General features: G+C 37.8%; 1 protein-coding gene across 5 annotated transcripts in view; it reads left to right on the forward strand.

Annotated features, from left to right (window-relative positions):
* The window catches only part of LOC308189761 (uncharacterized protein), a 595,077-nt gene that overhangs the window by 205,830 nt on the left and 366,452 nt on the right, over nucleotides 1-22,795 (forward strand). For all 5 annotated transcript variants that reach the window (XR_013946580.1, XR_013946581.1, XR_013946582.1 and 2 more), the window contains exon 3: nucleotides 48-126. The gene's annotated coding sequence lies outside the window, so the exon portion shown is untranslated. The remainder of the gene's footprint in view (nucleotides 1-47; nucleotides 127-22,795) is intronic.

Raw genomic sequence — 22,795 nt, forward strand, 5'->3', positions numbered from 1 at the left:
ACTTAAGCAAGTGTGTAGAGTAACATTATTTTAACTGTGTTTTGCAGACTGGATCGTGGCCATTGCAAGCTGCATGCTGAGTGAAGAAGTCCAGATTCCTATTGGTGTTTTCGTCTAAAGATCTAGGTAGGTGACTTAATATAAAAGTAATTATTCCAAATGGAAATTTTGTATCAAAATGTTATTTACATGTTTCTATGAGATGAATCATTCTCCTGCTTTGAACTAGGGATGTAGATTACTGGTAGTCTTTTGTGAAATTCAGTAAAAAAAAGTCGTGTAATTCAGAGCAAGTATTTTGAGTAAATGATTTTATAAGAGCTCCATTCTCTTCTATTTTTGGTAGCCTGTCAGGCTAAAATCAAGGCTGCCAAAAGGTTGTGCCACTAACTACTTGTGGCTCTGATATAGTGAAGCATCCGTTTTAAGAGAAAAGCCTGAGCTCACATTGTACGTCTCAGTTACTCTCTTGCCTGAATAGATGCTGTAGATTTCATAATACTTTTCTGTCACCTACCTGAACATTGGGTATGTTTATACCTATTTATATTATCTGCTGTTTATGAAGAGAAATTCAGTCTTGGGAAAATACCATGAATTCTTTTGCTCTTGTAGCTACATTGTCTTACAGGATGCTTGCAGGTGTCCAAAATGTCCATTTTGATTCTGTTTGATATTTACAGTCATGTTCCCTCACTGAGATATTAAAAGTTGAATTTAACAGACTTCTGAGTGTATATTCTCAGAGGATGTGATTTTTAGCCTCCTGTAACCAAGGATGTTTGGTTCTTAGAAATTTCCTTTTGCTCTACAGTTCACTGATTTGATAATTTAGGGCTATATATGCCTTCATCTCGTCTATCCTTTCATTAAATTTCTGTTGTCATTCTAACCACACTAGTACAAAAAGAACTGGGATTAGGAGTCAGAACTGCCACAGATAGTATTTGGGTTCTGTCAAGAAGAATATTAAATAAATACTACAGGGCTTTGGAAAGAATGCTGTCTTTAGGATGAAAGGAAATGTATTTTATCTTCAAATGTCTTTGAGCTAAAGGATAAACCAGAGGTAAAGAAGATTTTATCTTCCTTTCTCTTTCACCCTGTTCCCCTAACATGCCTGGACAGTCAGAGGTCTTGTATATGAGGGGTTGCTTACTGCTCTTTCACTTGTGGTGTCATGGTACGTGTTTCATAACATGGCAGGAAGATACAAGAAGGAAGTAACTCCATTGTTATTTTACACCAATAAATGAAAAAAAAAAGAAACAAAAAAAAAAACACAGAAGACTACAAAAGTACTTGAGTACTTGTTCCCCATTCACGGTAAGCCATGTTGAGCAGCATTTGGTCCTGCTTAGTATGGAAAGAAATGAAAAGAGATGTTTCTAATGAAACAAGGAACAATTGTTTCATAATATTCTATTGAGAGACTGGATCTTTTCCACAGCCCAAATCAAGATTTAACAGCTGACAATCTCTACTGAATGCTGAGTTTGTGCTCCGACAGTATTGGGTTTGGGTTTTCCCTCTTACCATGGTTTTGAAACAGACAACAATCTTTACTAAACTGTGGTGGTTTTGATTTCTTTTTCTGGGGGGAAGGGGAAGAGTGAAGGGGGAAAGAAGGGTTGTTTGTTTGTATTTGCTTTTTAATTTCTGTTCACATTAAGTTAAAGCTTGTGCCATGGACAGTCATGCCTTATAATGCACAATTTGCCTGCAGTGCAGAGGTAATTTTCCTCTCTGTTTTCACAGCTTCCCTTGCCTTACTGTTAGCAATTGCTAAAACACGGGTACATTGTCAATGGCAAACAAGGTGGCAAGATGAGGTCTTGAGTGGCACAATATAAATAAGGAAAATTATTCAAATATGATCTGAAGATTATTAATGTGATTAGTTATTTACAACAAGTAACTCTACCTTGAATGTTTGCTTTTGTCTTTTCTTAACGAATACATTACATTAATAGACTAATACATGGAATTTTCACAGATGCTGCACCATCTCTACGGCAATGAAGAGGTGTTTCTAAAAAAGTTTTTTTTGTGTGTGTGTGTGTGTTTCTTTCTTAGGGGAACTTTAAAGTAGTTACCTTCATAATACTTCCACTATTTGTTTTAGATAGAACAAAGCAATCAACCTAAGTAATGGTAGAATGTTATTTTCCAAACAATTTCTTAACCCAGAGTAGACTATAATGAATATTTTGGAAAGTAAGCATGAAATTGTTCATCATGCAGACTTATTTATCCATTCAATTTTTGCTGCAAGATCTAAGTTCCAATAAATATAAAACTGTCTGGGTAAAGCAGCAATATCTGAAACCAGAGAGTAATAAGACTAATAAATATGTCTGCTGCAAATGTGCCCTTATCACTTTCCCAAGAATCTGTATCTTTGCAGTAAGAGAAGAGAAACAGCATGTCATTTTTAGGATCCAATCATTAGCTTGCTCTTCTGTTGAATAGGACATATCATTTAAAAATCCAAACTCTTCATGAGTGTTTTGGGAATATCATGACCAGAGGTGCATTTTTGAATGATCTGTTTTAACTCACTATTCCCTCCTCAGCTTGTTCTTTAACTGCTTCAGCAGCATAAAAGATCTCGTTAAGTGCCACAGTGAATGAAAAATAGAGCTAATTATATTTTGACTCTCAGCCAGCCACATTAGAAAAGAAGGTAGGATAAAATCCTTCTTTTCAATTTGTTTGAGTGAGGATGTGAGATTTGAGCAGAATTGCTTATACCAGGTGGCAAACTGAGTGTGTAGGGATGCACTGGGATGTGCACTCCCAGCACGAGCTCCTAACCAGCACATTATCCTGGTCAGCTCCACTGCCGTGGATCCTCTAAGCATATCACTAAGCTAGAAACATCTCTTAATTTCTTTTGCACAGCTATACTAATAATCTGTGCCTATATAAGGGCTTTGGTATTTAGGTAGTGATAGAGAAAGTAGATCTATAATTACACATATCTGACAAGCTGTGCTTCCAACATCTGCCATATAATTTAGATAAACAGAGTTTTGTAATGGTCTACAAGGAGCTCATATTTAAACAAGGAGCATAGTACAAGTCTTTTGTGATCTGTTTCTAAAACTCAGAATGATTTCTGATTTTAGCTTCCTTGGCTACCTTCTGAAGTCAACGCTTGTCTTGGAAAGATTCAGCTCCTAAGCAGGGTGGAGGAATGGAAATAATCCATCATGTATTTCTACAAATTTCTTACTAAGGCTCAGAGCCTGAGCTGAAAGAATGAGTCCCATTCCTCAGTGCCTAACTTTAAACATGACAATGCTTCTTATATTTACAATTAAATAGTTAAATCATTTAGTTGCAAACTGTAGAGCAGTGGGAAGTTTTAGCAAGAAGAGGTAGTTCCATAACAACTTGCCTGCCTCCCCCAGTCACTGAACAAATACAGTTGTCTGTCCTGGATTGAACTAGGTATGGGAGTAAGGAATCATCACAGTCATGCCTGCTTGGTTCCTACAAAGAGGTGAGACCAGCTGAGGCCTAAGATTAGGTCTTTAGAAGTATTGCTATCGTTGTAGACAGGTGAACTGAAGAGATTTCTGTAAAATGGGCCATCAACCTAACTACAAGATACTTGTCTTGCACTGAAGGGGTTAGATTTACCATACAACACCAGTCTTTCCTTTTGTTTGGGTATATATATATATGTTTTGTTTTCAGTCCTGTGGTTACAGAGTACAAACCTTGCTCCCATTGCTTTAGAGTAGTTGTGATAAATCTGTATTCTTACCATTACTTGGGCTATGCTCAATTTGGTCTTTGGGGACTGGCACGTTCCTCTGGGAATAGTCACTATTTGACAAAGAAATTGTACACAGTGATTGCAGTTCCTTAATGATAGAGAACAGAAGGAAATAATTAGTCTCTGAATAATTGGAGGATCTACCATGAATTTAAAAAAAAAAAAAAAAAGAATGAAGAAATGTTATTGCTAGAAGAGGAAAAAATACTGCAGGAAAGAGATAAAGAACAGGTAACAGGGAGCTCCTGGGAGATGTGAAAGGAGAAATTAGCCTTATGGAAGGGGAAAAAAAAGAGTGTGAAATTACATCTTGAAACAGTCAGGTTTTTAAGATACGGACAAAATGTTTTTACAACATTCAGAACCAGAAGAAAGCAATGAAAACGTAGATGGGAGACATTGGAAAGGAAAGAAGACAGAAACTGGAATAATCCAGACAGCCTTCATTAAAATGTAAGGCTGACCAAAGTGGAGAAAGTTGTCTTGCTAATTCAGTAAAACTACTATTTCAGCAGTGTATTATGGGATATTCAAGGAACTAATTCTGCCAGCCTTGCTCAGTTTCTTGCTTATGTGTGGTCCCACTGGTTTTGGTATAAGTATGTGTGGAGTAACGTACTATACATGTCTGACAGAGTGATCCTAAGATTTTTAAAAGTCTGTTCTCAAAAATACCTGCAATGAATTTTTATTTAAAATACTCTGTCTGGAGTGTTTGTTAAATATATTAAAAGAACTTCTAAGTTTATTCCTGCACAAGCACATAAACTTCAAATACTATACAATAATGATAACCAGAAGACAAGAGATCATTACTGAAGGGAATGATAATTGCCATGAAAATTAATGCATTCAGCTATATAGTCAGTTTATTGAGTCCACTGCTCCCTGAAGCTGAAGCAGTAAAAAACTCTCAATTAACTCTGTGGAATCAGATTTTTAAAAGCTAGAAACACCTGCCCACATGACTTTGGCCATGAGTTTAGTCAAAGTATATAAACATTTTCATTTCCCCGCTTTAAATATGCAGGTGCAGACCACACTATAGGTTCATGTGTTGACTTCTTTCTACTGCCAGCCTCTATTAAGCATGATGTCACAGTAGCCTCTTTTTGGTATAATCAGTAATAGAATGTGTGTCATCACTAATCTGTTTTTATTTTGTTGTTCTTTTTGAGCTTAATATGAGAAGTACATTTTAGAGTGCAAGTGTTAAGTTTCTTTAAGCAGTGTCTTCGAAATAAGTTGATGCTCTTAGTTCAGCTCCTAGCAGACTCAGCTGTCCATCATTATAATGATCAGTCACTGTTATCCATTATTAAATCTCTTTATGGACATCATGGATTGAAAGGTAAAAGATAGGATTACTCTTATTCCTAGAAGAATCTCCCCTGCCTCAGAACTGAGGAATGGTGCAACGGAAGAAAATAAAATGGTTTGACCTATTTCCAAGCCTTCTTTTTGCAGGATAAATAAAGCTGCTGCAGCTAGAACCTGAACTTTCATGTTACTCATGCCTTTGAGCCACAGCTCAGATTCATTCAAAAGTCTTGAAGAAAAATGTGGAAATTTTAACTTTAAAACCCAACAATTTATTTCCTCACATCTATCATGCATAAGTCTTTTTCTGTCTATCTAGTAGAATAATCCACACTAAAAAGGGTGCTACATGAAAATGTCATTGTATGTAAATATTCTTAATTTCACATACTGTTCCTTATTAACTGTGCAAACTTTTAGAGGGACAGTTATTCCGAGTTGCTGGAGTGGACTCCATCCTGAGGGATTATTTTCTAAAGAGAAAATTTGGAGCCATGTTTTTGCAGGTGATGTGAAACATCTGCTTCTGTTTGAATTTCCAGAGCCTAAAATAAAACAAGCCCAAGTCTAATCTATGAAAACACAGGCAACAGGGAGGTCAATAAATGTTTACATTTATGCAAATTGTAAAGAGTTTGGTTCCACCTGCTTAGGAACCTCAAAAAATAAAAGCCTGCCAGTAGAAAGAGCTGACCCAGTAGGAGGAGATGTTTTACAACTCTTTATTTTTCACTCTACTGCCTAGATTTAAGATCTGGAAATGCATATTCCCACGTTTATTGAAAGTTCAGCTGTATAGCAAGCAACTTTCTCAGTGCTGGGGGAAGGGAGGAATCTGGCAATGAAATGGAGATACCTGTGTGCAGGGGCTATCTTGCATTTTGAATCATGCATGTGACTGTTGTATATCATTTTATTTATGGTTAAAGTAATACAGAGTGCAAAGAAGTGATACGTAACTAGGGTTCTAATCTTTCTAAAAGTAGAGGTCTCATATCACTACTGCTGACCTTGCATGTTTAAGTATCTGCATAATTTACCAGTATCTTGACTATTTATAACAGCTGATCAGTCAAATTATTGACAAGGTAATACTGGTTGCTTTATGCTAACTTATTCTTTTAGCCTATTTCTCCTTCTAAGAGGCTTTTAAAATGTATTTCGTTTCAGAAAAACGGAATCAAATGTACCCTTGAAAGGCTTGCTTATTTCCACTAACTTTATTCTCTTAAATAGAATAAATAATTAAATACTGAGGTGGGCCACTCACGGTTCCTCCAATCCTGCTCCGCACTGGTGCAACAAGCTGGAGTTACAGGAACATATGTTAGGTACAATTAGAAGGGGTTCTTGTAATCACCAATATTCTTCCCTAATTTTGGGATAATCTTTGAAGATTTTTTTCTCCAGTTTTGTATGTGGATGAGAAAAAGTGTTTTCTTACCCTCTCATTCAACAGCTTTGACAGCATCCCTGACTGATCTGACCGATGACTGAGAATCTCTGAGAATACCTACATTAACAGCTCTTCTGCCTAGAAATGAGAATGAGAAATTAGGTCCAACCCATGCCGGGGTCTTACCATGCTTATTTTATTTACATGTACTTATAAAAGTAGAAAAGGCAATTTGATCTCATTAAGTTGTCTGTTAGAATTTGATGTTTGGTGATCTTTTGAGTTGTTAGATATAACTGTTTCTGGAGGATCGAATGAGAAATAGTATGTATGATTTTTAAATTCTATAACTCATCAGGCAAGATAAGGAGTTGCACATTGTAAGGCATTGTTTTGAGGCAGGAGCCTTTTACTTTTGGATACCGGAGCTCTGACAGGCATTTCATCATGAGGAAATATGGCCAGTGGTCGCATCCTAGTTCCTTCTAAGACATGAATTCATCCAGCTAAACTGCAACACTGGCCACTTGGCTCTGTAGCTTGTTGCATATCTTAGGTGAGAACCAGAATTAAGTGACGTAATCCACAATTCCTGTTCTAATGAGATAAAACATGCAGAAACATCAAAATTATTTTTCATTTTGTGATGTTGTCTGGGAGCCTTAATTCTAAAGAAGTTTCTGCTACTTTACTTTTTGAAGAACACTAGGTTTTTCTTTTAAATATTCTGGATTAAAGGCTGTACAGAGAGCTGGGGAGCCTGTTTGACTCTTTTTTGAAGTTTTTCAACTGACTTCATAGAAGTAGGATCAGACCTTTCAGATTGCCAAATGCTGGTGACTGGAAAAGCTCTGAGAAATATTGTTCTCAGGATGAAAGGAGTGGGGAGAGTCCATGATATTTTGTGCTGGAGTTTGTGTTACACAAGAGTGTCAGAGGGCATCAAGTATTGGAGGGAGGAAAGAGAAGAAATATAATGTCAGGTAATACTGTATCTAAAAGGCCAAATACAAAACCAAATACAGTATTCACAAAATAAGGGCACATTTAAATCTTGAATGATTCTAGAATTTTAATGAATAGTCCTGCTAACCTTCTTTATAAGCTAAACAAATCCTCTCCGAATTCTGCACAAATCTCAGCTACTTTAAAAAAATGACTTTCTTTTGACAGCCTTATTAACATATGGCTCTGCAAAAAGGAATCATGTTGAATACATGCAATGTAATATTAGGATAGACATTTTAAAAAGAGATGAGAGGATCCGGAAATATAATCTTCTTCTTGTAATCCTCTATTAATCCATTCTGTACTGCTAAGGTTTTTATTTGAGTGTGGAGCTCACAAAGATTCTGGCAGAAGAAAAAAAAAAGAAAAAAGAAAGAAAATGAAAAGTCTTCTGTATTTAAATCCCCAGAGCTACACCTATAAAGTATTTCTGCAGTCTGAAAAGAAAGGAACAGCCCCAGGAACTAATCTCTGGATTTCGCTCTTTTTGTCCTGACCTTGGCTCTTCCACAGCCTCAGTAAGCATGCCTCTGCCTCGTGACAAGCTTGCTGCTGCTACTCATCCTACTGTGCTCTTAGGGCATGCCTTTTCAGCATCAGATTGCTCTTTACCTAATCCCACACTGAGATCACTCAAATACTGAAAGATGTTTAGTTCACTATCAACTAGACCTGCAGAGATGACAAATCAATTGATTTTGTGGCAACTGATGAAAATGTCAATTTTTAATCATCAATGCCGTTAGTAGACTTCAGAGCAGGGTCCGATCTGAGTGAAGGCCAGATCACACAGCATTTCCTTGGCACTGCACCCCACCTTAAAAATTATGAATGCCGGGAATATGTTTGCCTCCAGGCACTTCTATAAAAGCTGGCTCTAAGAACAGGAAGGGAGAAGAATCTGTTTTTTCATATGAAGTTTGAATCAACAACAATTTCAATATTAGCAATGGACTGAGATTAAATACCATAATGTGGAATGTCTGAGAAGCCGTTGCAAAGGGTAGATAAAATTTTAATTTTCACAGTCTGCCCGTCACACCATTTTAGACTATAACACTGAATGCTACTTAGAATATTATTCCTGCTATCTTTATAAACAAAAGTATAAATTATAAAATCTACCACCTTTATAAACTACCTTTATTTACTTGATCGTTCATTTAATGCAAAACACAGATAAAAACCAAGCACTTCCACAAAACAGCAGTTGTTTGCACCATTACAGCAGTCCTTAAATTCAGAGTACTGAGCATTTTTTTGCATGTCTCGTACTGCTCAGACACATTTCTGATTTTCAGCAATCTTAGATTTCCTTAAAGGTATTTCTTGAATTACTTTTTTTCTTTCATGCAAGGAAATAGTTCTCTCACCTGTGGGAAAATATGCCTCTGCAGTTCTCCATCTTGGCAGGGCAGCCTGCTGTCTTGAATTTCACAAAGTATTTGGGTTATTCACCCCAAATTTCCCGTGTGCTTATGTTAACAACTTCTCTCTATACCCGTTTTTACTGCTATTCTATGTTCCTTCAAGAGACAGAAGACTGCAAAGATGGTGTGCTTGATTGGGCAGCGTCCTGTCGTATTTCTGCATTCACAAGTGACTTCTCTTCCAATCCACTAGGTAATTTGGGTCAGCTTTCAAAGTGTTTTTGATTTGTTATACCTTGAACCACTGCTGTGTTAGCCACAGAACCACACAGTAAATGCCATCAAGTGCTATCAAAACCATCAATTAAAAAGAAAATCTTACATTTGAAACATCTGCAGTCTTCAATGTGCAGATTTATGTGGTGTTTTTCTACTTTCTTTTGCTGTTGCTGGCAAGAATTGATGTAAATATTGTCTATCTTTGTTGGTAATATTCTCTTATTAACTCACTGTGCCCATCTCAGTCTCTTGCAGCATCATGTTTTGATGTTCACTCATGAGCACTGCTTTGCATTATTCTCCAGGCTTCACAGATGAAGACTGTGGAAGGTTTCTCAGCTAAAACTTTTTTTCCTACAGCCCTATTTTTCAAATTTCTGAGAGCGTGCATTATCCATTCAGGGTTTTGATATTTTCAGGGATTTTTTCCCTTCCATACATTTTTAGAGTTGGGCAAACATGTGACATGTCTACAGTCATCCTTATGCTGCGTTCTGCTCACTGATTGTTCTTTTAGTTAGCTTTTGTGTACCTCTCTATGATATTTGTACTTTATTACCCTTTCTTTACCCTTACCCTTCAGTTTTCTTCTTTATGAGAATTCAGATGAGCCTGTGAATTTGGAATTTTAATGAATTATTCAATTTTACCATGAACATTATATATATATATTAATAAGGGTAAGTATTCACACATTGTTTTCCAGAATTAAGTCATTGTTTGTACATAGAATAGAGGTGGGCTACGTAGTCTGGATCACAAAATTTGTGCTAATCACTGCTGCACCTCATTCATGTAGGCCCCACACTATTTTTCTTTGCTTGTTGATGTGAAACCCCTGAATGAAAAGAAAATAAAAAATCTTGATCATAACTGCAACACTCTACATGATCACATGGGAGCAGTGGGAACATTTTTTCATTAATCTAAACTTAGCAAGTCACAAATGTTCATTTGTATAGATGGAGCATATGGAATTTTTATTTCAGTAAAGCTAGCTCATTTTTATAACTCTTTTTATAACTAAATTGTTTCTAAGATGTGAAATAGGATAATTGTAGTAGAAATTAACTTAAAAAAAGACAAATAAATAATTTACTCTTCCAGTCTTTTGTTAAATATCATTAGATTACATATCTCATTTGTACACATCTCAATTTGTTTTTAAAGTATTTATTCTATTAAAAGATACCAGAAAAATTCAGTATCATGAAAAAAGTAGTGTATTTATAAAAACTTAATTCCTTTCTGTTCATCTTCATCACAACAATGACTTTATGAAAAGAGCAACTTCTCATAAAGAGAGAGAGAAAATGGGCATTTGAACAGATGGGCTTAATAAAGATTCTGCAATATATCTGCCACAAGTGGTTGAGCACCGGTACTAAGGCAAGACTAAGATATGACTGAAGATAAAGAACTTTGAATGGTTACTACTCTCAGTGAGGAAGTTTTAGATTAAAAGACAAAGGTTGTCATGTAAATGTACATAGATCAAAGAGGACACATAATAGAACCTCACTATATAAAGGAAAAATGCACTTTCCTTTGTAGTAATAAAACTGCTGCAGTGGGAGAAAGCAGATCCTGTGTGCTTTGTTTTTGTTTTTGTTTTTTTTTTTTTTTTTGTTGTTGTTGTTGTTTGTTTGCTTTTTACTTAGTTACATTCCTAGTTGAGATATGGTTTCTGTCTTTTGTCTCAAAACATTAAAAAAAAAAGTTGTTTGCAATGTCACCAAAATAATCTTATTTAAGATTTAGATTTTCATAGCTATAACTGTTAAAAATCTGTGTACCACCTTAGTAAGAAGTTGCTGTTATCATTCATTCTCTGCTATAGACTTTTGTCTTCCCGATAGTGCATAGATAAATAGAAGTAAATTTTTATAGCTCCATGTTATGAAGGATAAATTATTTCAAATACGTGGTTACTGAATTTGAAATACATGTCAAAATGAATAAGATACATGTATTTTTAAATTGCCTCAGCTTGCCAATAGAATTAAGAATTGTCCTGTTGCCTGAAACCTAGTGAAGGGTGAAATTTAGCTTATCTGCACATTTAGAAGATGTGCATGTACCTGATGCTTTCTCCGTTGCCATGGTCAGGGCAGTAGACTAGAAACATCATGTAGTTTTGGTCTCTGTATTTTGATGATCAGTTCTCCACTGTCTGCAGCTGTCCAGCAGAACTGCAAAAACAGCTCTTCCATACATGACTGTCTATGTAAAAATAAGTAGAATTGTGGGTTTCATTCTGTTTAATTTTGAGATGTAATTTTAAGTGTTTTCTCCTTGCACAAGAACACCAATTCCCTTTGTTTGCAAAATTTTCCTACCTGCAGTGTTTCCCTAAAAACGAGTGACAAGGCTTTATATGGTGAAATAGGTTGTTAATGAAATTCTGAATACTTTGTCTCTGAATCATTTTGGGGCATATCTTCCTTTTATGTATTTTAGTCCCTCTGTTTAAAGGCTCCTATTTAAGCATCTGATTCAAAAATTGTAAACTTTTTGGTTGGTTGGTTGGTTGGTTATACATTCAGTATGACAACTGTTACTTCTTGCAGTACAGGTTTTTCTTTAAATATTAATTTTAAACTTTCTGGTGATAGGTAACTATCTGGTCTCAGTTACAAGGACTCTTACTTTGAGAAGAATGCTTATTGATTTATTTTCACTGTTAATTTTGTGTGTACAAATTTAAGTCTAAAAGCTTTACAGCAACAGACAAATGCTGCTGCCTTGTTCAGAACAGTTAAATAGGAGATGCTGCCCTACTGCTCCATGTTTTTAAGTGCAGTACGTTGCACAAAAATTGTTGATGGCTACAGTAAAGCTCCATTTGTAGAAAAACCTGTGAAAAAGAGAACAGGCATCTGTGCAGGTTCTTCCTCCAAAGTCACATCAACCAAGGCCTTGTGGCAAGCATCAACATCAGTGCCATGAAGAAACGGTGGCAGGTTGTAGTCAGAGGTGACTCCATCCATAAGGGAACGGACTCCCTCCTGCAAGCCAGACCCTCTTCACAGAGAAGTTTGCTGCCTCCCCAGGGCTCAGATCAGGGATGTTACCAGCAAGTTTTTGAGCATAATACAGTCTTCGGACTAGTACTAGTCCTCCGCTTTCAAGTGGGTGCCAACAACGTAGCTACAAAGGAAAGCCAAGGTCATCAGTGCCTGGCTCCAAGACTGGTGTGGTGCCTCCACCAGAATTTTGGGTTTTATAATTATCGAAGAGTCTTTGAGATGAGAGGTCTGCTGGGGCCTGGTGGGATACACCTGTCTCAATGGGATAAAAGTTTCTTGGCCCATAACCTGTGAGACTGCTGGGGAGGACTGTAAACTAAGAATGATTGAGGATGAGGGTTCCATTAGGAGGAGCACTGATGTTATGCCAAGAGATGGTGCTAGTCAGCAGTGTCCCCCGAGAATAGGCTCTAAAGGGTTTAGCTGAATGGAAGCCAGACAGTATTAAGCCTGTCTAAAAGAAGTGTGTGATAGAAGACCAAGGAAACTACAGACCTGTTAGTCTTACCTCAGTTCCTGGAAAGTTATGGAGAGGACTGTCCCACGGGGTATTGAAAGGCACTTAAAGAACAAAGCTATTAGCCCGCATAGTCAACATGGGTTTATGAATGGGAAGTCTTGCCTTGGTAATTTTATCTTCTTTTGTGATAAGGTCACTTGCTTGGTGGATGAAGGGAACGCAGTGGACGTAGTCTTTCTGTATTTTAGTAAGGCTTTGGTTACCATCATTCACAGCATTCTTTTAGACAAGTTGTCCAACTGTGAGATAAACAGGTTTATGCTACGCTGAGTGATGAGCTGGCTCAATGGTAGAGCTCAAAGTGTTGTAGTGAATGGAGCTACCTCTGGCTGGTGGCTGGTCACCAGTGGTGTTCCCCAGGTCTCAATTCTAGGCCAGTCCTGTTTAACATTTTTATCAATGATATGGATGCAGGAGTGGAATGCATCCTCAGTGAGTTTGCTGATGACACTAAACTGGGAGGTGCTGTTGGCTCCTGGGAGGGATGAGAAGCCTTGCAGAGGGACATAGATAGAATGGAGCACTGGGCAATCATCATTAGCATGAAGTTCAACAAAGGAAAGTGCTGAATCTGCACTTGGGATGGGGTACTGCCGGACACAGGTACAGACAGGTGGCTGGGGAGCAGCTCAGCAGAAAGGGCCCTGGGGGTGCTGGCTGACAGCCGGCTCAATGTGAACCAGCAGCGTGCCCTGGCAGCCAAGGGGCAAACTGAGTTTTGGGGTGCGTTAAACAGCACATCCAGCTGGTCAAAAGAGGTGATTCTCCTGCTGTATTTAGAGTTGGCGTGGCCTCACCTTGAACATTACATCCAGTTCTGGGCTCCACGATATAAAAAAAGGATGTTAAGGTCCTTTAAAGTGTCTAGAAGAGGGCAACACAGCTGGCAAAAAGACTGAAAGGCATGTCCTGTGAGGAGAGGCTGAGGACACTTGGATTGTTGAAGAGGAGGCTGAGAGGTGACCCCATGGCTCTCTGCAGCCTCCTGAGGAGGGGAAGCATAGAGGGAGGCGCTGGTCTCTGTCGGGTGGGATCGGCACAAAGCTGCGCCAGGGGAGGGTCAAGCTGGATGTAGGAAAAATGTCTTCACCATGAGGGTGGTCAAATCCCAGAACAGACTTTCTAGAGTTGTTGTCTTCCTAGGTTGATGCCCTGTGCCTGTCAGTGTTCAAGAGGCATTTGGACAATGCCCTCAATGCTTTAACTTTTGGTTAGCCCTGATCTTTGAAGGTTCCTTCCAACTGAACTATTCTGTTCTGTTCTGTTCTACTCTACTCTACTCTACTCTACTATAAATTTGTTGTTGTCGTTTTCATTGTTTTTAAATTAAGGTATCTCCTGTCTGCTGAACCTGAAAAGTTCTGTATGTCATACAGTTCTGTAAATCTGGAAGTGCTTCTCAGGAGAGTGCTCACCCTCTCCCTTCTAAGCATTTAACTGGTTTTCAGAGGCCATCTCACTGAGAACTGCTGTCGTGAATGAAAATCTGGACCAAGCCTCAGCAGCAGCTCCCCCTGCCTTTGCTTGGGGCACCGAGTTAACACCTGGGGTTCCCGTGCTTGGCCTCTGCCTTGCTGGGCATTGGTGCTGTGTCTAGGTCCCATCTCATACCTCCCTCACCCTGATCTGCATCCCAACCTGCCAACTTGACTTTCTGGTTTGACCCTGCTCCTGCCTCATCACTATGGACTTGCTGGGTGCTTGTTGGGCTCTTGTCTGGCTCTGGTTCCCATCACCAGACCTGGTCCTGGCCCTGACTTCACTGCTTTGGTTTCCTGGCACCTGGTCAGGGAGGCTGCTGCCCCTGCCTGCTTTGTGACGCTTGGCTCCTGGCTCGGCTTCCCTTGTAAGGCAATCTGCCCTTGTTCCCTCCTGACAGTGCTACAGGGAAAGTGTCATACTTTTAAAACCTGCTCATTTGAATTGTTTTGGGTAAGTTTCTGCTCTTTATTACTGTCACCAAAGTACTGAATCTGTCTACTTGTCGTGACCTTGACAAATGGTCACTACAAAGCAAATGCTTATGGATACTTATGCACTCACAATTCCCTACTTCCCACATGTAAATCACTGGATCCATCATGAAAGTGCCCATCACCTCACACTAATGATTATTTGATTAGTAGCAAATTGAAATTATCTGGATGAGTTGTCAGTGGCAATGATTTAGCTATAGCTTGGTGTTAGCTCCAGACTGAAACATGAAGGGGACAGAGCATAGCGGCTGCAGAGTTAACTCTTGAAGAACAATCAGAAGAAGAAAAGAGTATTGTAGGTACTCTCAGCTTCCCGGTACTTTTATTGCAGTGAGGCAAAGAGCTATCTTAGTTGCTTCAAAGACTGTCACCATGTGGGGATGCTGCATGCTTAATTTGACAATGGTCATTAAGAATGAAGCAGCTAGTCTAGTTGCCATAATTTTCCTTGGGGGCTTTATTATCTGAATTACTGTTCAAGGAAAAGTGCAATTACAAATGCAAATGGTCTCATTCTTCTCATTTTTTTTGAGTATTCTTAAGTGAAGATACAATGTTGCTTAAAAAGAAGTCAACAAGAAAAAAGAAAATGAATTTGTAAATAAAACATAGAGGAAGAGACAGCTTCATTCCTTCAAATAGTCCATTCCACCAGACATTTAAAATAAGTATCTTAGAGAGAGGAGATGGTTTAAGAAATGGATGCATGTCTACATTCTCAAGACATTAGATTTTAAATCGGAGGCAGGAGGGTGAGCAGGGTAACAGAGGACCCCAAGGGAATTTTAGGAGGAAAGCAGAGGCCTTACAAAGTCCTGCTAGAGCACTGATCAGCAGAGAAGGGATGCTTTAAAAATCAGTTCTATTGAGCATAGTGAAGACTGATGTATCATTGGCTTTGCTTGCTGTTGAAATTGTCTGCTACTCCAGTGTTTCAGGAATGAATTGCAAGTGAACTACACAGATCCCCTGATTTTGCTAGCAATGTAGAGCACAGTCATGACATAAAGCACCTAGGAAGATAACAGTACTCAAATCAAGAAAGTAAGATTAAAGTGTTAGTTAACATTTCACATTACTGCAGGACGAAGTGTAATGTGAGGAAAAGGTGGATATACTTAAGAAAGAATGACGAGCAACAGAGTGGAAGTGCCAGTTTAAATCCAGGAGAAAGCAAGGGGGGAAGTGAACACAGCATCGAGTACTAACCCAACCCTGAATCCACCTGGGACCTCAGGGAAATGTGAAGCAGGTTACACCTCCCTGTCTGTGGTAACTGCACCCTGTCTGTGCAAACGCTGATTAACTGTGCTGCAAGATCAATGTTCCACAATAAATAAATGTGCCATAGTACATCAATGGATGTTGTTTAATTAATAGTACTTAATGCAAGTTACACTGATTCACAAAACTGGCTTTAAAAAAACTCCTGTTAGAAAGGTTGAGGGGAACACACAGCTATGTTGTAAGGATAGCATAGGAAAAAAGAAAAAAAACAATTTCTTTTATAATTCAAAGACCAGTTAATACAACCTGAAGACATATGCTACTGTATCAATATGTCAGCTATGTTATAAGGTTAAACAGAATCAGATAGGCCAAAAAAAGGTTCCAAAATTTCTTGTTGCTAGTGAAAAATCATCTGAAGGATCTTACTGTCCTAAGTTCTCTACATGTTTCAATTAAAATTCATAGACCATAGGGCAAAGTGTGAATCATCTACATGTTCATTTTCCAGGGCTTTGTGTTTGTTGATTATCTTAAATGGAACAAAGTAGTATGAAGCAAGTGAAGTATTTGTTGATCCAAACCTGTTTAACTATGCCATGTTGTGTAAAAGAACTAAGTGTAACTTAAGTATAAAGCAACTAGCTACGCAGTTATATACTGATGTGTTTTAGTGTTTACTGATTACACCAGATTGCAAAACTATTCAGGTTTTGAGAAAATCGTGAAGATTGTGGCGGAGGAAATGGTTGCATAAATGAATGTTCCGTTATGTAAAAGAAGAAAATGTCTACTTCATGGAAAAATGGTTGATTGTACATAGGGCTCTCCAAACAAAGCTTTTGTTTTACAGAAAGCAGACAGGCGACCTCTTGCATTAAACATTGCTCTCTTCTTTGCTTCACTCCTCAGATCTATGTGACATGTTATTTGTATGTGTCTGTTGAAAAAGAGAAAAAAATAAAGGAAAAAAGCTACGTACAAATAAGAATACACATGCAGAGGTTATTTTTTGGTCAGAAGATACCAGTAATTGGTTTTGCTAACCCTGGTTTTACATTGAGATATGTATAAAGTGTTTTCTTATCAAAGGAAAGAAACAGAGAATGAAATCTAGCTTCTAAAGCCTGAGTGGAAAGTCATTTGCTTTTGAAAATTATTGAAGTCATAAAGTTTAGTTGCCAGTTATGATTGAGGAAGTGACTTAAATATAAATGAAGAGTGCAAATAGAATACTTAGTATAAATGTCACTGAGATTTGTTGTGGTGCTTAGAACAAACATTACATGCTTTTTATATATGTATCTGAACCCTTTTAGGAAGATTAACCTAATGAACTCACACAGCAACAGCTTAGTTAAAGACAAGGCCATTAGTGTTTTTGTCTGAAACTCATCAGCATCCATTTCTGCACTTAAATTTTCTGTGAAGAACTTCATGAGGTCTGTATTTGACCTTTGATTGTATTTGGGGAAAGTACTCCTTCTGATTTCAGCTTCTCACACTGGTCTAAATCAAGCGGGCAAAGGGCAGCTGCTTTTTTATTGCACCTGCTGAGTATACACAGACAGTACACAATAAAGATGTACAAGAAAAAGTTGTTCTAAATCAGATGAGACTCAGGTACCTGGAAGAAGTTGTGTTTTTGTGTTGTTGTTTTTTTTGTTTGTTTGTTTCTTTCTTTCTTTCTTTGTTTTTTTTTCCAAAATTTTATGAGGTTAACATACCTAAGTATGACCTGCTCTAATAAGCACAGATTTTGAAGATTAGCTTAAAGAAGTGTGAGGTGCTAGTATTTTTTTCTGCTAGTATTTTTTTCTGCATCAGTTGCAGAGTTATAAGTTGTTTTTAGTATAAACCAATCCTCAAATTGCTTTGTTAATCCAGCACTTAAGTAATCATAGTAACTCTAATTTATTGTATATTTGTTGAGGTACTTACTGAAGAGTGGGTGACTTTGTGTGTGAAATGTACTGCAGCCATATATGGAGTTCTAAAATCACAGCTCACAGAAATCCCTGTTACAACTAAGGACATTTTCAAGTATGTCAGTGTGAGCTAAGCCTCCAAGGATCATAGGGGGCAGGTTGATTAAATGTAGACTTCCTAAGACGTAAATATTTTAAGTTGGATTTCCAGTTTCCAAATTCTTTATTAAAGTAATTTCTTTGTAGGGGGCAGGATCTACAGTGGTATGATAATTCATGTGGATTTAAAGCAGATTTAATTTAGAAAACATGTATTTCTTTCAGCATATCTTAGTTATTTAGGAAATCTGAACGTAAGCTATAGTTAAGGAGATTCTTTAAGCTCCTTGCTGAAGGAAACGGTGTTTTCATTGTCGCTCAATCCAGCTTCCTCTGATGCCACTGCGGAGAGTTTGGGTAACAGTGAATATGATAATGTGAGAAAGTTATAGACATACAGAATAACTTCTAGTATTCCCAGTTGGGTTTATGGATTTCCCCTTGCTGTGACCATCTCAAGAGACTGTACTACCAAACAGTTAAATTCTGAGGACGAGAATTGTTTCTCTCCTTTGAACTCACTTGAAAAAAATCATAATTGCTCTGTACCAAAACTTTTAAATCTACCTACCATTTTTTAGTGTTGTCACTCCAATACAGGAAATTAAATGAATAAATAAATAAACCCTATTTCATTTGCTTATCCTTGAGAATTCTTGCAAGGTGATCACAAGAGGGTTTTTTCACCATTACAAATTGTTTCTGTAGCAAATGCTAACAAAGGTATGTAGAAATATCCCAACAAGGAACGCTGAGTTCATTTTAGCTAGCTTGAGTTCTGCTTACTTTCTACATTCCAGCGAGGTACTCAATCAGATTTTTTTGACTTTCTGATTAATAGATGAGATAGATAGCTACCGTGTTCTCATTGATTATTTTTTTCCAGTGGTGTTAGGATTTGACTGACAGCCTTCCCTATCAGTTCCCTTTATTCTGAGACCCTGAAGCAGTAGCCCCGACGTGTTAACATAGTATTTACACAGGGAAGTAAACCTCAATATATATGGTTAAATCAAGGTCTGTGGTCTTTGTCAAGTATATTATATGTGCTAATGTAACAAATCACAAGTAGATTTGTATTTTTTTCTTGTTTGCAGAGGTAAATTGGTTTCAGTGTAAAATCTTTTCATTGTTACATTTTATAAATTAGCTGGGAAATACCAAAAATAATGGTGGGATTCTTTTTTTTTTTTTTTTTCCTAGAAAGGATTAATTATCCACTTTGTAGGTTGCTTTAATATAATGTATAACACTGTTTTATTGATAAAATTTTAGCATTTTGCAGTACAATAATAAAGATTAAGGTAAATGTGTTTAAAATTTATATTTTCTTAGGCTTAATTTGGTAGCTTTTTTTTAAAGTAATTCAAGTTACAGATGTGTATACAGTCCTCTGAATATCAGGTATAGAAATATCTGAAATAAGTAATAAAGTTCATTAGTATCTTGACTTATGATTTTGTAGTTGCTGAGTTACATTCTAAACATAGGATTTTAAGATTGGATATCCAGGAGGCAGCCAAGGGGGACAGGCACATTATGGAGAAAATCCTGTCTCGTGTGAGATACCCATACCCTGTGCCTCCCTGAGGGGACTGATGTCCCTACAGATGGTGAGGAGGGAGGCTTCTTCCAGACAGTGATGCAGAATGATAATTGCCTTCTGGAAGTGGTTGCCTCTTCTGGCCTTTCAGACCAGAAATTGTCACTCATTTGTTAGGTGTCAGGTGACTAAGGTCGATGATGTGAATAACTCCAAGCTGTATAATGTTGAAGGTATGTGATGTGCAGTATCGTCTAGTGGATATGGACATTCTTTTGTCTTGCACAGATTTCTTAATAACTGAAAGAAAATTATAAGCAGAACAATTTATAGTTTGTGTACTACCTACAAATTGCATTTTAGCTGTATCATTATATCTTTTTTGTCATATTTCAGGGGTGATCAACAATCACCTTCCAAGTTGTAATTTCAAAGTGCTTATAAGCACCATGGCTCATCCACTTTCCCTTTTGTAGAAGTGATTTATGGAGCTTTGACAGATGTAAAACCCACAGATGTCTACTAAACCTTGTACATATTCAAGACCTCAGGCAGTACTTGATAATGGCAAAATAAGGTACTGTGCTAAGTATGCCTGCTGGGGACAGGTACACAGTAGGGCCCTGGGGGGTGAGGGCTGCAGGAGATGTGGCTGCAAGACTGTGCATGCTGGTCAGAGAGAGCAAACGTGTGGTAGGTGTTTGGGGTTGGTTTCCCTTGGCTGGAGAGGTCCTTGGCTGGCAGGACAGCAGAAGAAGACTGGAACTAAAAACCCTGTAGGATGTCATAGGCTTAGTACCATGATGTACTTCATCTTCTCTAGCCCTTGCTGCTGATATACTGGATGCTGAAGTTTGGCTGCTTTTCAGGACTAATGGAAGAAAAGTAGGGGAAAAGAAGAAGCAGGCTTGTATGTGACTCCCAAGGGAATGTACACACATCTTCTCATGACGAGCCCAACCTATATGAAATGACAACCATAAATACTGATTTGTCAATATCAGTAATGTATTAATCTTATTGCTTTAAGAATCTGTTACACCAATATGTATGGATTGCTCCTTTTCCTGCTCTATGATAATATAGACGATGCATATATATGTTTAAAAGATACTTTAAAGGGACAGGATGAAGGCATGATTTCATAATTATGTCTGAGACTGCAGTGTATTTGTTCAAGCTCCCAGGATGTGATCAGTGCTATGTTGATTACAACAGCATAAAATCTCTGTGTTTACCTTCCCATCTACCACTGCCCTGTTACACTGTGAACATCCCACACTTCCATGTAGTCAAAAAAAGCAGTTATCAGGATCTTCAGTCTCATCTTCTGCTTTACACATTAGACTTTTGTGTTTGAAATTTTAAATGAAATTCTTCTTATCTCTTACTGAGAGATTTATTTTATATATATATATATTTTTTTTTTTCCCAGGCCTCTTGAATTCTGTTGGTTCCCATTTCTCAGCCAGGGATCAACGCAGTATTAAGTCAGGGCTTCTGAAGGTAGCTCAGGGTCAGGGTACTCCTGGTACTTCTGTCCTTGTGAAGGAACCAGCTGCGTATTTATATTACTAGGAACTTCTTGTACTTACAGTATTGGTGTATGTAGTGGCCCAGAGCCGTAGACTTCAGAGTTATCTACCATTTACCCTTTGTCCCGATACAATGGCAAACAGCAGCCATTTTAACCATTCTAGAGTTTTAGAAGAGATCTTTATAAGCATTAAAAAGTAAAAGCATTAAGTATGCTTTTCTTTTTAGTAGCTTTCTTATTTATTTTTTCCTCTTCCTGGTGAGAATTTTTGTCTGGAAGATATTCTTAGTGAATTTTAGTTAGCATTAAACTTGGCAGCTTCCTTCTGGGGCAGTGAAGATGGTGAAGTGCTTGGGAGATGCTATTTGTCTTAGGTGCTGCATCCAGAGAGGGAACAGCAGCAGATGTAAACTGCAGCTTCCCTTTCTGTTTCTGACCTTTGTTTATTGCTCGAGAAAGAATTGTGTATTATGTCCGCAGTATATCAGGCACTGAGAAATCTTGGAAACTAGTATCAATGAGTTGTTCAGAGCATTATTTCTGGCTGTCTTGTGAACTCAGGCAAATGGTTTTGTTTGGATCTTATCTGGTTAAGGCAGGCCATTGCTGAACAAAAAGAAAGAGCTGGAGGGATTCCAAATGGATGGCAGCAGAAAGTGAAGATAAAAGCTAGCTCTTCCTAGACACATCCAAGTTAAATTAAGGACTCTAGAAATGAATGATGGACAGAACAATGAATTTTAGTTTTATTAACTGAATTTCTCTTGCACTGAATTTTCTTTCTCAGTTTCAAACTGCAACCTTATGCTGTTAACCACAGTCTCCAACATCCCCTACTATAGTATTGCTTCAGCTTTTTGTTCAATTTAACTTAATCTCTCTAACTTTTGATATACTTTTGTATAACAACCAGTAATGGTTTCCTGTCCCGATGCAATCTTAAGCCTCTGCAAGGGTCCTAGATTTCCCAATGACTTTTTTTATGGCTTTTTTATTTTTATGTTATTTCTTACATTCATCATCATTTGTTTTATTACACCTAAAAATCGTCTAATCTTCATGAAGTGTTTCTCATCTGTTGTATAATTACTGGTTTTATGAGTTGCCCAAGATTCTGAGCTAAAGCCTGCAACATTTCTCTGTGTGTAAAAAGAGGTTTCTGTGTCCTTGCAGGATGAACAGATGGCTCACCTATGAACCTGACTGATCGGGTCATATCAATTAGTTGACTTACTTATACCTGTTTCTGGTCAGGTAAGGAAATGGAAGCTGAAGTGATGAAGGCTCTTGAACTCTGCATGTATAGCAGTTGATTGCCTTGCCTTCCACAAAGTTCCCATCTCCTGCAAGCAGCTAAACTTTTTCGACAGCTCTGAGTCAATCACATGGAGATTTCATAGATTCTTTGTCAGAGAAAATTCCATTTTTTTTTTTTCCCTCCCCCTGCCTGTTAACTAAGATAAATTTCCAAACTAAGATAACAGTCAATAGTCAACAGCTATATTTGGCTCTCAGAATCACATTGTCCTATAGTACGGAAGCCTCCTCCCCAGAGTCCCTTTTTAGGTCATAAATTATATTAATGGGATTATAAATAACTAGATCTAGAGCTGATGTAAAACTGCTTTGCTCTAGTGAAGCAGGAAAGCAGATACTCAGAGGGAAGACGTTGGTGGCTTGAGTGGGGGTTTTCCAGTTGACAGCTTCTGTGAAAAGTGTTGATGTGCATTTTGGACTGGATTCTAATGTGAGGAATCAGGATTATCGTGTCATCAT

This window comes from Anser brachyrhynchus, assembly GCF_964034855.1.
Source record: "Anser brachyrhynchus genome assembly, chromosome: 2".
Taxonomy (NCBI): Eukaryota; Metazoa; Chordata; class Aves; order Anseriformes; family Anatidae; genus Anser; species Anser brachyrhynchus.